The sequence below is a fragment of the Trichomycterus rosablanca genome, chromosome 14 (genome assembly GCF_030014385.1).
Source record: "Trichomycterus rosablanca isolate fTriRos1 chromosome 14, fTriRos1.hap1, whole genome shotgun sequence".
In the NCBI taxonomy this organism is placed as follows: Eukaryota; Metazoa; Chordata; class Actinopteri; order Siluriformes; family Trichomycteridae; genus Trichomycterus; species Trichomycterus rosablanca.
In genome coordinates, this window is record NC_086001.1 from 17,174,959 (window position 1) to 17,189,678 (window position 14,720).

The 14,720-nt window shown below is 41.9% G+C and overlaps 2 pseudogenes; both read left to right on the plus strand.

Moving 5' to 3' along the window:
- Positions 1 to 12,742, plus strand: part of LOC134327001 (uncharacterized) — a 61,639-nt pseudogene extending 48,897 nt beyond the window's left edge.
- Positions 1 to 14,720, plus strand: part of LOC134326742 (zinc finger protein 850-like) — a 143,499-nt pseudogene that overhangs the window by 74,096 nt on the left and 54,683 nt on the right.

Genomic DNA, 14,720 nt, shown 5'->3' on the forward strand with positions numbered 1-14,720 from the left:
TGAGTCTATGTTTTCAATGTTTTACTTTGATTTTCAGTATGAATTTGAGGTCCAGGCCTCCATGGGTTGATGATTTTAGTTTCCATTCATTGTTGTTGTCATTTTGTTCTTAATTAATTACACAACTTATATCAGTAAAGATTTTTAACTTGATTTTTTTTTCAGCAGTGTATATTCGGTCATTTTCACAGGGTATGTAGTGCAGGTGCCAGTCCATCAGTGCATCACACACACACATTCACTTTTACAGCAGCCAATCCATTTTCCGCATGTTTTTGTATGAGGATTTTTAGCTAAAAAAACTAATGTGTCTGTGTGTGTGAACAATCTGATGTTTTATCTTTTCTCTCTCAGGTTGGAATGGTGTTCTCTAACAGGTGAAAGTTGTGCAGCTCTGTCCTCAGTTCTCAGTTCAAACTCCTCCAATCTGAGAGATCTGAACCTGAGTTTCAATAACCTGCAGGATTCAGGAGTGAAGCTGCTCTCTGCTGCATTGAAGAATCCACACTGTATCCTGGAGATACTGGAGTGAGATTATAACACACACACACACACACACACTTCATATGATTCTAGCAGTGGAGCCACAACCATTGTTAAGAAGAACAAACCATTAATGTTAGAACATGAAGGAAATGATCATGATTAGATTCAGGTTCATTACAGCTTTAGTAATGGGGCAGATGTTTGTGTGGATTTTGACCTTTTGACACTTTATTGTGTTGTGGCTTCAATTTTGATTAGCAATGTTTACATTTACATTTACATTTTCAGCATTTAGCAGACGCTCTTATCCAGAGCAACTTACAGAAGTGCTTCTATAGAGAACATTTCATTTCTCAAGTTTAGGAAAACAACAGTCAAAGAACACAAATCTGCTAAAACCTGTTAGAACCAAAAAGCCTTTTTTTTTTTTTTTTTTTTGAAATGGAAAAGAATGGAACAAAATGTTAGTAAATAAGTACAAGTCAGCCTAAGTGTTTAGTAAAAAGGTGGGTTTTTAATCGTTTTTTAAAGACAGCAAGAGACTCAGATGTTCAGACAGACAGAGGAAGTTCATTCCACCACTTCGGCACTAGAACAGAGAACAGCCTTGATGCTTGTCTTCCTTTAGTCCTGGATGGGGGCTCAAGTCGAGCGAGACTAGAGGCTCGGAGGTTGCGTGGTACAGAGCGGGGTTTGATTAGGCCACGAAGGTAGCTTGGGGCAGGTCTATTTTTGGCTTTGTAGGAGAGCGTCAGTGTTTTAAACTGAATGCGTGCAGCTACAGGAAGCCAGTGAAGAGAACGTAGCAGTGAGGTGATGTGGCAGTGTTTGGGTTGGTTAAAAACCAGACGTGCAGCTGCATTTTGAATGAGCTGTAAGGGTTTAATCGTGGACATGGGAGCTCCAGCCAGAAGGGAGTTGCAGTAGTCCAACCGTGAGATTACAAGTGATTGAACCAGAATCTGGGTAGCTATCCTGGAGAGAAATGGATGAATCTTCCTGATGTTGTACAGGAGGAACCGGCATGATCTTGTCATGTTGGCTATATGACGAGAGAATGTCAGCTGGTTATCAAGGACAACACCAAGACTTCTTACCTTATCAGATGGTCTGATCTGGGAGTCATCCAGAGAAATTACTAGGTCCTGGGTTGGAGACTGATCTCCAGGAATGAGCAACATCTCGGTCTTGCTGGGATTAAGTTTTAGATGATGAGCCGACATCCATTGTGAGATATCTTGCAGACATGCTGAGATGCGAGCTGAGACTTGCGTGTCTGAAGGAGGAAATGACAGAACGAGCTGAGTGTCATCTGCATAGGAGTGGTAGGAGAAGCCATGGGAGGCTATGACCTTGCCCAGAGAGCGGGTGTAGATAGAGAAAAGAAGTGGGCCAAGTACAGAGCCCTGAGGAACACCGGTTGAGAGAGTGCATGGGGGAGATATGGATCCCCTCCATGACACTTGGTAGGACCGCCCTTCCAGGTAGGAGGCCGTCCATTGCCATGCTGAACCTGTTACTCCAAGGTTGCAGAGAGTGGACAAGAGAATGCTGTGATTCACTGTGTCGAAGGCTGCAGAGAGGTCAAGAAGAATAAGGACAGATGACAGTTTGGCTGCTTTGGCTGCATGAAGCTTCTCAGTAACCGCTACAAGAGCTGTTTCCGTAGAATGCGCTGCCTTGAAGCCAGACTGGTACGGATCGTGGAGGTCATTCTGAGTGAGAAAGGCAGATAGTTGGTTATAGACAGCACGTTCAAGAATTTTGGATAGAAAAGAGAGGAGTGAGACAGGTCAGTAGTTGTTGATGTCTGTAGTGTCTAGTGTAGGTTTCTTAAAAAGGGGAATGACCTGAGCCTTCTTAAAAGCAGTAGGGACAACACCTGATGTCAGGGAGTTGTTGATGATGGGTGTGATGAAGGGGATTAGGTCCTGTGAGATGTCTTTGAGGATGGTGGATGGTATAGGGTCAAGTGCGCATGTAGTGGGATTGCTGGATGAGAGGAGCTGTGTAACCTCATCCATGGTGAGTGGGGTGAAGCTGGTGAGTGTGTTGGTGGGTTGAGGGTCAGTTGAAAGTGGGTCAGTCGGAGAGAAGGATTGATTGATTTTGTCGATCTTGTCCTGAAAGAATGTTGAAAAGTCAGTAGCAGTGAGAGAGGCAGAAGGGGGAGGAGGAGGAGGGTTTAGAAGAGAGGAAAAGATAGCATGAAGCTTACGTGGGTCAGCAGCAGATTGTTCAAGCTTGGCTTTGTAAAAAGATGTTTTTGCAGCAGTCACATCAGATGAGAACCTGGACAGCAGATCGTGGTAGGAGTGGAGATCACCACTGAGCTTAGATTTCCTCCACTTAATCTCAGCTGCCCTTAATTCTCTTCTGTTGCTGCGCAGTGCATCTGAAAGCCAAGGAGCAGGGTGAGAAGGTTTTCTTTGTTTGAGGGTAGGAGGACAGAGCTGATCGAAGGATGTTGAAAGAGAAGAGAGTAGAGTATTAGTTGCGGAGTTGAGTGGAAGGGTAGCAAGCATGTCAGGGTTAGGTAGTGAAGTTAGGATGTTGGAGATTAGCAGGGAGGAAGATAAAGAGTGAAGATTGGGGCGTGTTGTAAGGGTGAAAGTGTGGTTGGAGGTAGGAAGAGTTGGGAGACAGAGAGAGAAGGACACAAAGTGATGGTCAGAGAGGTGGAGTGGGGTGACAGTGAGGTCCAGAACAGAAGCTGGACAGCTGAAGACCAGGTCCAGAAGATTCCCTCCTTTGTGTGTCGGAGGGCTGTGGTTAAAGAGGAGGTCGAAAGATGAAAGAAGAGGAAGAAGACAGGAGGACTGAAGTGTAGGGAGATTAAAGTCACCAAGAAGAGTCAGAGGAGTTCCATCTGAAGGGAAGAAACTCAGAACATCCAGCTCTTCTATGAAGTCTCCCAGTGCGCCAGGTGGTCTGTAAATGACAATGATATGAAGAGTAATCGGAAAAGTAACAGTAATAGCATGAAATTCAAAAGATGAAATGTTAAGGTGAGAAACATTCACAGTAGTGAATTGCCATTTCCTGGTCAGGAGCAAACCTGTACCACCACCCCTACCAGATCCTCTCGGTGTATGAGAGAAGTTGTAGGCAGAGGTTAAGGCTGCTGGTGTTGCTGAGTTCTCGGTGGTGATCCATGTCTCAGTCAGTGCCAGGAAGTCAAGGCTGTGAGAAAGTGCAAAAGCGGAGATAAAGTCAGCTTTCTGGACGGCTGATTGACAGTTCCAGACCCCACCTACCACCACTGTTTGAGACTTTTGCAACAGTTGGGGGTAGATGAGGTTGCTGGCGTTGCTGTTCCTATAATGTGCCCTCTGATGTCTGCAGGGTCTGTGAGATATAAGCACAGGAATAATTGAGTAGCACATGCTGAGAAAAAGTTTGATAGATTAAACAATGTCAGAGACTGATAGTACTTACCCAAGTTAGTTTAGATTAGTAGAAAAAACCTAGTGATAGAGAAGACCATAAGCTTAGCCCTGCCCCTCAATTCACACCTAGGCCTCTAACAAAAGGCACCTGAAGCCACTTTAACCAATCAGCAAAACACAGATTAATGCATCAACAGACTATTTTTTAACAATAGTTAAATGCTACTTCAATTCTAGCAATGTTAGTAATCAAAGTTAAAAAGATAGAGTCTAGAACAAGTTACAGCAAAAAATATACACTTTAACCAGAAGCTTACCTTACCCAGGAATACAAATGAACACTATAAAAGTTACAAGCAATGTTGTAATTACTTAACACTTAATCACCCATAATGATTAAGTTAAAAATACCATGAGTTCCTCATCAATAGCTTCTACAGGGGTTGGACAAAATAACTGAAACACCTGGTTTTAGACCACAATAATTTATTAGTATGGTGTAGGGCCTCCTTTTGCGGCCAATACAGCGTCAATTCGTCTTGGAAATGACATATACAAGTCCTGCACAGTGGTCAGAGGGATTTTAAGCCATTCTTCTTGCAGGATAGTGGCCGGGTCACTACGTGATGCTGGTGGAGGAAAACGTTTCCTGACTCACTTCTCCAAAACACCCCAAAGTGGCTCAATAATATTTAGATCTGGTGACTGTGCAGGCCATGGGAGATGTTCAACTTCACTTTCATGTTCATCAAACCAATCTTTCACCAGTCTTGCTGTGTGTATTGGTGCATTGTCATCCTGATACACGGCACCGCCATTGGATGCACATGGTCCTCCAGAATGGTTCGGTAGTCCTTGGCAGTGACGCGCCCATCTAGCACAAGTATTGGGCCAAGGGAATGCCATGATATGGCAGCCCAAACCATCACTGATCCACCCCCATGCTTCACTCTGGGCATGCAACAGTCTGGGTGGTACGCTTCTTTGGGGCTTCTCCACACCGTAACTCTCCTGGATGTGGGGAAAACAGTAAAGGTGGACTCATCAGAGAACAATACATGTTTCACATTGTCCACAGCCCAAGATTTGCGCTCCTTGCACCATTGAAACCGACGTTTGGCATTGGCACAAGTGACCAAAGGTTTGGCTATAGCAGCCCGGCCGTGTATATTGACCCTGTGGAGCTCCCGACGGACAGTTCTGGTGGAAACAGGAGAGTTGAGGTGCACATTTAATTCTGCCGTGATTTGGGCAGCCGTGGTTTTATGTTTTTTGGATACAATCCGGGTTAGCACCCGAACATCCCTTTCAGACAGCTTCCTCTTGCGTCCACAGTTAATCCTGTTGGATGTGGTTTGTCCTTCTTGGTGGTATGCTGACATTACCCTGGATACCGTGGCTCTTGATACATCACAAAGACTTGCTGTCTTGGTCACAGATGCGCCAGCAAGACGTGCACCAACAATTTGTCCTCTTTTGAACTCTGGTATGTCACCCATAATGTTGTGTGCATTGCAATATTTTGAGCAAAACTGTGCTCTTACCCTGCTAATTGAACCTTCACACTCTGCTCTTACTGGTGCAATGTGCAATTAATGAAGAATGGCCACCAGACTGGTCCAATTTAGCCATGAAACCTCCCACACTAAAATGACAGGTGTTTCAGTTATTTTGTCCAACCCCTGTATCTTACCACAGTACCAGCAGGCCTGATTAATGTGTTAGAGATTACTAGTCAGGTATCCAACCAATGAGCAGCACAGATCTGAAGAAGGACACGAGAGCATTTTAAAGATTCTTAATATACCTCAAAGCTCAGTTCAGTCCATAGTGAAGTAAAAACATCTGATACTACAGCAACACAACTCGGGTCAGGCCACACCTATAAAATATTCCATCAACTAGCTGGTAAACTGTTAACATTAACTACCATATTGTAGAGGACTGAGTGTCTGTGACTGAATCAAGGTGATAAACCACCAAGATCTACTAAGCGGCACAACTCAGTATTTAATCAAATCACAAAGCACTAAAATACTAAAAATCAGCTTTAATTAATGTAACAGTTATGATTGTAACAGAAGTGTTTTGAGATTTGAATATTGACATTTATACAAATAAATATTTTTATAAAACTAAAACATTAATAACTGTCTTTTATTTTACTTATTTCAATAATCTGATGTTTTTTCTTGTCTTTCTCAAGTTGGAATGGTGTTCTCTAACAGGTGAAAGTTGTGCAGCTCTGTCCTCAGTTCTCAGTTCAAACTCCAACAATCTGAGAGATCTGAACCTGAGTAACAATAAGCTGCAGGATTCAGGAGTGAAGCTGCTCTCTGCTGCACTGAAGAATCCACACTGTAAACTGGAGAAACTGAGGTGAGATTATAACACACACACACACACTGTAAACTGGAGATACTGAGGTGAGATTATAACACACACAGACACACACACACTGTAAACTGGAGACACTGGAGTGAGATTATAACACACACACACGACTTACCCAGGAAACTAATGACTTGGGAAATTAGCTATAAATAAAAATTCAGAATAAATCAAATAAAACCTCCACCAGTATGGATCCTAAATCAAGAATCAAGAGAAAGAAAGCTGATCAGAGTTTGGGAGTGTCTGTTCTTGGGCAGTTACAGGGTTCAATTTAAAGGTACTTGAGTTTATCATCTAATCTGTAAGAATGTGATCAGCACCTCAGGACACAGAGCAGTCAGGACAACAGGGTCATAATATATCTGGATAAAATCTATTAGATCATTTCATAGTGTGAACATTATGGAGACAGTAGTAGCACTCTGGTAGTTCTAGTGCGAGGTTGTGGGTGATTTTCTACAGCAGTAATTATAGATTTTGTAGAAGTTTGTTCCTTAAATAATGATGTTTATGTAAGGGTTGTAATTAGGGTTGACAACCTGCAGCTGAGCTTGGCATATAATAGCCAGGGTTTCATTTTCTCTTTTAGGGACAGAGCGGTGTGATTTCACGCAGCCTACTCGCTTTCATTTCCACGAGCTTGTTAGTCCTCGCTGCGCTGTTAGCTTGAGGCTAACGATAGCATTGCCAATCAACAGCAGTTCGCTCACCTCAAAGCATCAGACCGCTAAGGCTCACTGTCACTTCTCTATAGGGTAGTGGATACCACATTGGTCATTTTTTCTCTTGTTCTAGAGCAGTGTTTTCTCCGGTGACTGCGGAGCATCGTGCACCCCCAGTCTAACTCCATTTGTGCACCCACGAGTGACGAGCAAGGCTACGCAGTTTGGGGTTGTTATCCTTGCGAGTTAATCATCTCACCGGGATATTATTACTAGCGTTCAGCAGACCCGAATAATTGCCAAAATTATTAACCCACTAGCTTCCGCACTCCATAGACCGGGGTTCGAGACTCGTGGGTCCTTAGTTTCTGTTTTCTCTCCTTTTTTGTTTACAGATTCCTCTCTCGTCCTGCGGTCCCAACAGCGCGATCAGGGTTCCTAATTTTTTTTCTCATTTATTTTAGTTTGTTTATTTATAATTCATTTTTGTGTTCAATAAAATAGTTGCATTTGCAACTTAAAACTTTGCATCCTTGTGTCCTAATTCTTTCCACATTACAGAAAAGTGCGACCATCCAGAATGTTCCGTCCGCCAAGTGCAAAGATTTCTAGGCTTTGCTAATTTTTTCAGGCGGTTTATACGGGACTTCAGTTCAGTCACTGCCCCCTTAACAGACCTTATGGGCAAAGGTCCGTTTAAATGGACGACGCAGGCCCAACAAGCTTTCAATAAGCTAAAACACCTCTTGATCACTGCCCAGGTGCTACAGCTGCCCGATCCAGAACAACCATTCATTGTGGAAGTGGATGCTTCTGAAGTTGGGGTAGGGGCAGTGTTATCACAGAGAAATGGGTCCTGATAAAGAGTTGCATCCATGTGCATTTTTCTCCCACCATCTAACTCCTGCCGAGCATAATTACTGGTAGGTGAAAGGGAGCTCTTAGCTAATCATCCGTTTCTTGTCTGGACAGACCACAAAAACCTGTCTTTTATCCAGCAAGCAAAGCGGATGAACTCCCGGCAGGCTCGGTGGTCATTGTTTTTCGGGAGCTTCCGCTTTACCCTGTCGTATAGACCTGGGTCGAAGAACAGGAAGCCAGACTCTCTGTCCCGACAGTGGGAGCCCACCAAGACCGAGCCTGACCCTATAATTCCTTCTAATTAAATAGCTGCCCCAATCACGTGGGGCATTACCAAGGTCTTGAGGGATGCCCAAAGGTGCAAACCCGACCCGGGGGAGCGGCGCCTGACCATCAGTACGGTTTGCCCACAATACCCTGCACCACACTGCCTTGGGAATGGGCAGTCAGAACAGGTTATTCAAGACCTGGGTAAGATGCTCAGGTGCTTGACCGCAGGGAATCCAGCTACTTGGGCGGATAAACTCTTTTGGGCCAAATTTGCCCACAATACCCTGCACCACACTGCCTTGGGAATGTCACCATTCTACGCACAGTTTGGGTACCCTCCTCCATTGTTTCCAGAACAAGAACAAGAGGTGGCGGTCCCATCCGTGCAGCACCACATCCTCCACTGCAATGCCGCCTGCCGGAAGGCTAAGGCGGCACTCCTAGCCACTCAGCGCCCCATATTATTACTAGCGTTCGGCTAACCCGAATAATCGTCTAAATTACCCGCGAGTTGCACGTATTGCCTCAGAGGTTCCGTTCCCATATCTCGCGCTTTATCAGCGCTAGGTCCCGCAACTCACCTTGCTTTCTGTGTAAATGTAATTAAAAACATGTTAAAAAATAAAACACTGAAGATTGTGGTTGATGTAACGGGGTGGTGCAAATAACAGTATATCCAGCTACTCAATCCACCAACTGACATGCAGTCATGATCCCAATACATCTCGCTCAAAACTAAACTAAACAAGACAGGAGCAGATAAACAAAGTTGGTTAAAACAAATGAGGATTCACACTGATAGATACTGTAGCTTCTAAAACATGCTGAATGATGCAAACAGAAAGAAGAGAGCTCTGTTAAAGGTAAGTAAGGATGCACCAGTGTGAGTCCTTATACTAAATGCTCTCCGGGTTTTCTGTTTATAGCCCAGAATAGCTGTGGCTACTGCCATCAATTAAAAGTGTCTAATAATTTTTATTTAACTAAAAGCTTAAACTCTGACATTCATATTTTAAGTAGAGATGTCCCGATCCGATCTCAAAGATCGGAATCGGGGCCGATCAAGGCATTTTTTTAACTGATTGGTATCGGTGTTGTTTGAGTGTTCTAGTTTTACTACTACAATGCTGCACTAAGTTTGTTTAGTTTTATTTTGTAAAAATAAAAGAACATTAAGCATTAGCTTGGATGAAGGCATTTTTTTCCTACAGCACTGCAGAGCTATTCAGTTGTTAAACATATACAACCCCAATTCCAATGAAGTTGGGACGTTGTGTAAAACATGAATAAAAACAGAATACGATGATTTGCAAATCCTTTTCAAATGATATTCAATTGAATACACTACAAAGACAATATATTTAATGTTCAAACAGATAAACTATATTGTGTTTTGCAAATATTCACTCATTTTGAATTTGATGCCTGCAACACGTTCCAAAGAAGTTGGGACAGGGGCATGTTTATCACTGTGTTACATCACCTTTCCTTTTAACAACACTCAATAAGCGTTTGGGAACTGAGGACACTAATTGTTGAAGCTTTGTAGGTGGAATTCTTTCCCATTCTTGCTTGATGTACAACTTCAGTTGCTCAACAGTCCGGGGTCTCCATTGTCATATTTTGCGCTTCATAATGCACCACACATTTTCAATGGGAGACAGGTCTGGACTGCAGGCAGGCCAGTCTAGTACCTGCACACTTTTACTACGAAGCCACGCTGTTGTAACACGTGCAGAAGGTGGCTTGGCGTTGTCTTGCTGAAATAAGCAGGGACGTCCCTGAAAAAGACGTTGCTTGGATGGCAGCATATGTTGCTCCAAAACCTGTATGTACATTTCAGCATCAATGGTGCCTTTACAGATGTGCAAGTTACCCATGCCATGGGCACTAACACACCCCCATACCATCAGAGATGCTGGCTTTTGAACTTTTTCCTCTTTGGCCCAGAGGACACGACGTCCATGATTTCCAAAAACAATTTGAAATGTAGACTCGTCAGACCACAGGACACTTTTCCACTTTGCGTCAGTCCATCTCAGATGAGCTCGGGCCCAGAGAAGCCGGCGGTGTTTCTGGGTGTTGTTGATATATGGCTTCTGAAGTGTTCCTGAGCCCATGTGGTAATATCTGTTACAGAATTATGTCGGTTTTTAATGCAGTGCCGCCTGAGGGATCGAAGGTCACGGGCATTCAATGTTGGTTTTCAGCCTTGCCGCTTACTTGCACAGATTTCTCCAGATTCTCTGAATCTTTTGATGATATTATGGACTGTAGATGATGAAATCCCTAAATTCCTTTACAGTTGCACGTTGAGAAACATTGTTCTTAAACTGTTGGACTATTTGCTCACGCAGTTGCTCACAAAGTGGTGAACCTTGCTTGTGAATGACTGAGCCTTTCAAGGATGCTCCCTTTATACCCAATCATGACATTTACCTGTTTCCAATTTACCTGTTTACCTGGGGAATGTTCCAAACAGGTGTTTTTTGAGCATTGCTCAACTTTCTGTCTTTTGTTGCCCCTGTCCCAACTTCTTTGGAACGTGTTGCAGGTATCAAATTCAAAATGAGTGAATATTTGCAAAACACAATAAAGTTTATCCGTTTGAACATTAAATATCTTGTCTTTGTAGTGTATTCAAGTGAATATGGGTTGAAAAGGATTTGCAAATCATCGTATTCTGTTTTTATTCATGTTTTACACAACGTCCCAACTTCATTGGAATTGGGGTTGTGCATTGGATTAATTTGAATAACTGTAATGTACTTGAAGTGTGCACTGTGTAAACAGTATTATCTAGTTCTTATCTAGACAATATCTAGAAAATACAAGTATCGGTTTGAGACTCGGTATCGGATTGGGATCAAAATTAATGATCGGGATCGGGAACTAGAAAACGTGATCGGGACATCCCTAATTTTAAGGACATGTTTTACACTTTATTTAAATTCATGACAGGATCAGTAGTTACAGGTTACCCATGATGCATCAGCTCAATGTCAAACACAGTCACCATCAATTTTGTATCTACAATTTACCTCACTTACACGTCTTTGTACTGTAGGAGGAAACCAGAGCTCCACTAGAAAACCCACACAGAGCAGTGTGTGTGCGTGTGATGTGATTGTGATGAATTCTTGTGTGTGTGTGTTAAGATGTAATTGTGATGAGTTGTGTTAAGATGTAATTGTGATGAGTTCTTGTGTGTGTGAGATGTAATTGTGATGAGTTTTTGTGTGTGTGTGTGTTGAGATGTAATTGTGATGAGTTCTTGTGTGTGTGATGTAATTGTTATGAGTACTTGTGTGTGTGTGTGTGTGTGTGTGTGTGTGTGTGTGTGTGTGTGTACGATGAGATGTAATTGTGATGAGTTCTTGTTCTCTCTGCAGGTTGATGTACTGCAGTATTACAGAAGAAGGTTTTGTATCTCTGGCTTCAGCTCTGAGATCAAACTCCTCATCACTCCTGAAAGAATTGAATCTGAACTTTAATAATCCAGGAGAATCAGGAATGAAGCTTCTCATTGATCTACAGAAGGATCCTCACTGTAAACTGGAGACACTATAGTGAGTTACTGACTTCCTGTTTCATTATAGATGATCTCTAGGACTCTCGACCTGCTGTAGATACAGACTGTTACTGAAGGAGCTGTGAGCTGAGCTGCTGTTTCTGGGTCTGTAGTGATGTTGGAGGTGAAGATTAAACTGTAACGGTTGTGTTTTCTGATTCAGTACAGATTAATAAGCAGGATGTGATTGATATGACATGAACAGTCCACAGTGTTGGCCGTACAGAAGAGGTTTAGTAATAAATCATTTAGGGTTGGTTTCACAGACAGGGATTAAGCCTAGTCCTAGACTAGACAGCATTTTGAATGGAGATTCTCTATTTAAAGCCAAATGTAGTCCTGGACTAGCCTTAATGAACATGAGGACAAAGACTCACTCACACAGTGCTTACAAATGTACACATAGCATTGATAAGCTGATAAGCTATTAGGATACACTGTATGCTGAGCTATCTGTAATGCAATCAGGAGTTGGGATGTGGAGAGCAGGGGTGGAATGATGGTGAATCTGGTTGATTGTGACATTGTTTTAGGGAATTACATACCTACATGATTTAGCAGTAGCTCATTCTGGTGAGTCTTTATATTAAAGTTATTTTGTTGATGGAGGACCGAACACTATTTTCTGATCCCAGCTTCCACTTTGATGTGTTTACTAGCTGATGTTCTACACAACAGCAGCCTGTAGCTTAAACACATCCACATTTTACAGTGGTGAGAAACAAAATGTAAAACAAAAAATAAATTTGGTTTTAGCAGTAATAAAATTATGATTATTTTTCTAAAACATTGATAAAATAAACTGCAGCATCAGATTCCAACGTTCTTCTTTACCAGTAAGTTCAAAATTGGGCTTTACAGCAGGTCTGTGTGTGTGTGCGTGTGTTGTAAAAAGTTAAACACTAAACAAGTAACTAAACACATGCATATTTTTATTGCTCATGTTTGTTCCTCTTTCTTCCTATCTAGCTGTAGAAGATACTGACACAGTCAAGTCAAGTCAACTTTATTTATATAGCGCTTTTTACAATATACATTGTCTCAAAGCAACTTTACAAAATCCAGGACCAACAGATACAAAAACCCCTGTTGAGCAAGCCGAGGGCGACTGTGGCAAGGAAAAACTCCCTGAAAATTACAGGAAGAAACCTTGAGAGGAACCAGACTCAGCAGGGCCCATCCTTCTTGGGTGGCCTGGAGGATACTTTAAATAAATACACGATTTACACAAATCATACAAACACAGAATTAAATGATCTAAAAGTCATAACTGGTAATAAATAGATAAATAAACAATTAAATAATAATAGAGTTGTTATCCGCTCTAGTCTTCAATAAAGTCTATAGTGATTTCTTGTCGTTGCAATTACTCCAGACCCGTCACAACTGACAGGAGCAGCATCGTTGTCCTGGCAGTCTCGACTTTAATCCTTAACCTCGGCGGGTAAACAGGTTTCCATCAGAATGCCCTCGGGGTAAAACAACAGAGAATGTAGTTAATAATGTACAATGCTAGTTGACAAACAGTTTTACAGAGAGTTTTAGACTCCGGCAGCCCTAATTAATACAGCATAACTAAAAGGGAGAGCAAGCAGGTAACAAGGTCATGAAGGCTTTCACAGGACATCAGCGCCCATCTCCCCACCGTCATCAAACCTGAGTGATCGGACAAGAGAGGCAGAACGACAGCAACCCAACATCCCTGATCACCACAAGTTTCTATGACCAAGAACCCCCAAGCTCTGGGCCTTTGTCTATACTAATCAAAAGCCTGAGAAAATAAATATGTTTTCAGTCTAGACTTAAACATTGAGACTGTGACCGAATCCCGAATAGAGGCAGGAAGATTATTCCAGAGTTGTGGAGCTTTGTAGGAAAACGCTCTTCCACCAGCCGTGATCTTTTTAATTTTAGGAACTATAAGTAACCCTGCATCTTGTGAACGAAGTGGACGCGCTGGGCTGTAGTGATTAATAAGTTCACTCAGATACTGTGGAGCCAGACCATGTAGCGCTTTATAAGTTAGTAAAAGTATTTTGTAATCAATGCGAAATTTAACTGGCAGCCAGTGTAGAGATGATAGAACAGGAGTAATATGGTCAAATTTTTTAGTTCTAGTTAGCACTCGAGCTGCTGCATTTTGAACTAATTGAAGTTTGTTTAAGGATCTACCAGAGCATCCAGTTAGAAGAGCATTACAATAATCTAACCGAGAAGTTATAAACGCATGGATCAGTTTTTCAGCGTCATTAACAGATAGTATATTTCTTATTTTAGAAATGTTACGCAAATGATAGAAAGCAACTCTAGTAATATTATTAACGTGTGTATCAAATGAGAGATCTGAATCTATTGTGACACCTAAGTTTTTTACATCTGGGCTGGGAGTAACAGAGAACGTGTTTAAGTTTAGCACCAGGTTAGACAACTTGTCTCTTGCAGCTTTAGAGCCAACAAGTAAAACCTCAGTTTTATCTGAATTAAGTAAAAGAAAATTACACGACATCCAGTTTTTTATGTCGTTTACACAATCTTCTATCTTACTGATTGTGTCAGTATCATTTGGTTTGGCTGATATATACAGCTGTGTGTCATCTGCATAGCAGTGAAAGTTTATGCCATGTTTATGAATAATTTCACCTAGTGGAAGCATATAGAGTGTAAATAATAGCGGTCCCAGTACCGACCCCTGTGGAACACCATACTTTACTTTTGTAGTTTCCGAGCATTTATTATTTACATAAACGAATTGAGAGCGGTCAGTCAGATATGATTTAAACCAAGAGAGTGCGAGTCCTTTAACACCTACTGTATTTTCTAGCCTCTCCAGTAAAATGTTATGATCGACCGTATCAAACGCTGCGCTAAGATCTAATAGAACAAGAAAAGAGACACATCCATTATCAGAAGACATTAACAACTCGTTAACTACTCTAATTAATGCGGTTTCGGTACTATGGTTGGGTCTAAATCCTGATTGAAATTTTTCATGAATACAATTTTCATTCAAATAAGAACATAGCTGTTTGGAAACGACTTTTTCTAATATCTTTGAGACAAAAGGAAGGTTTGAAATTGGCCTATAAT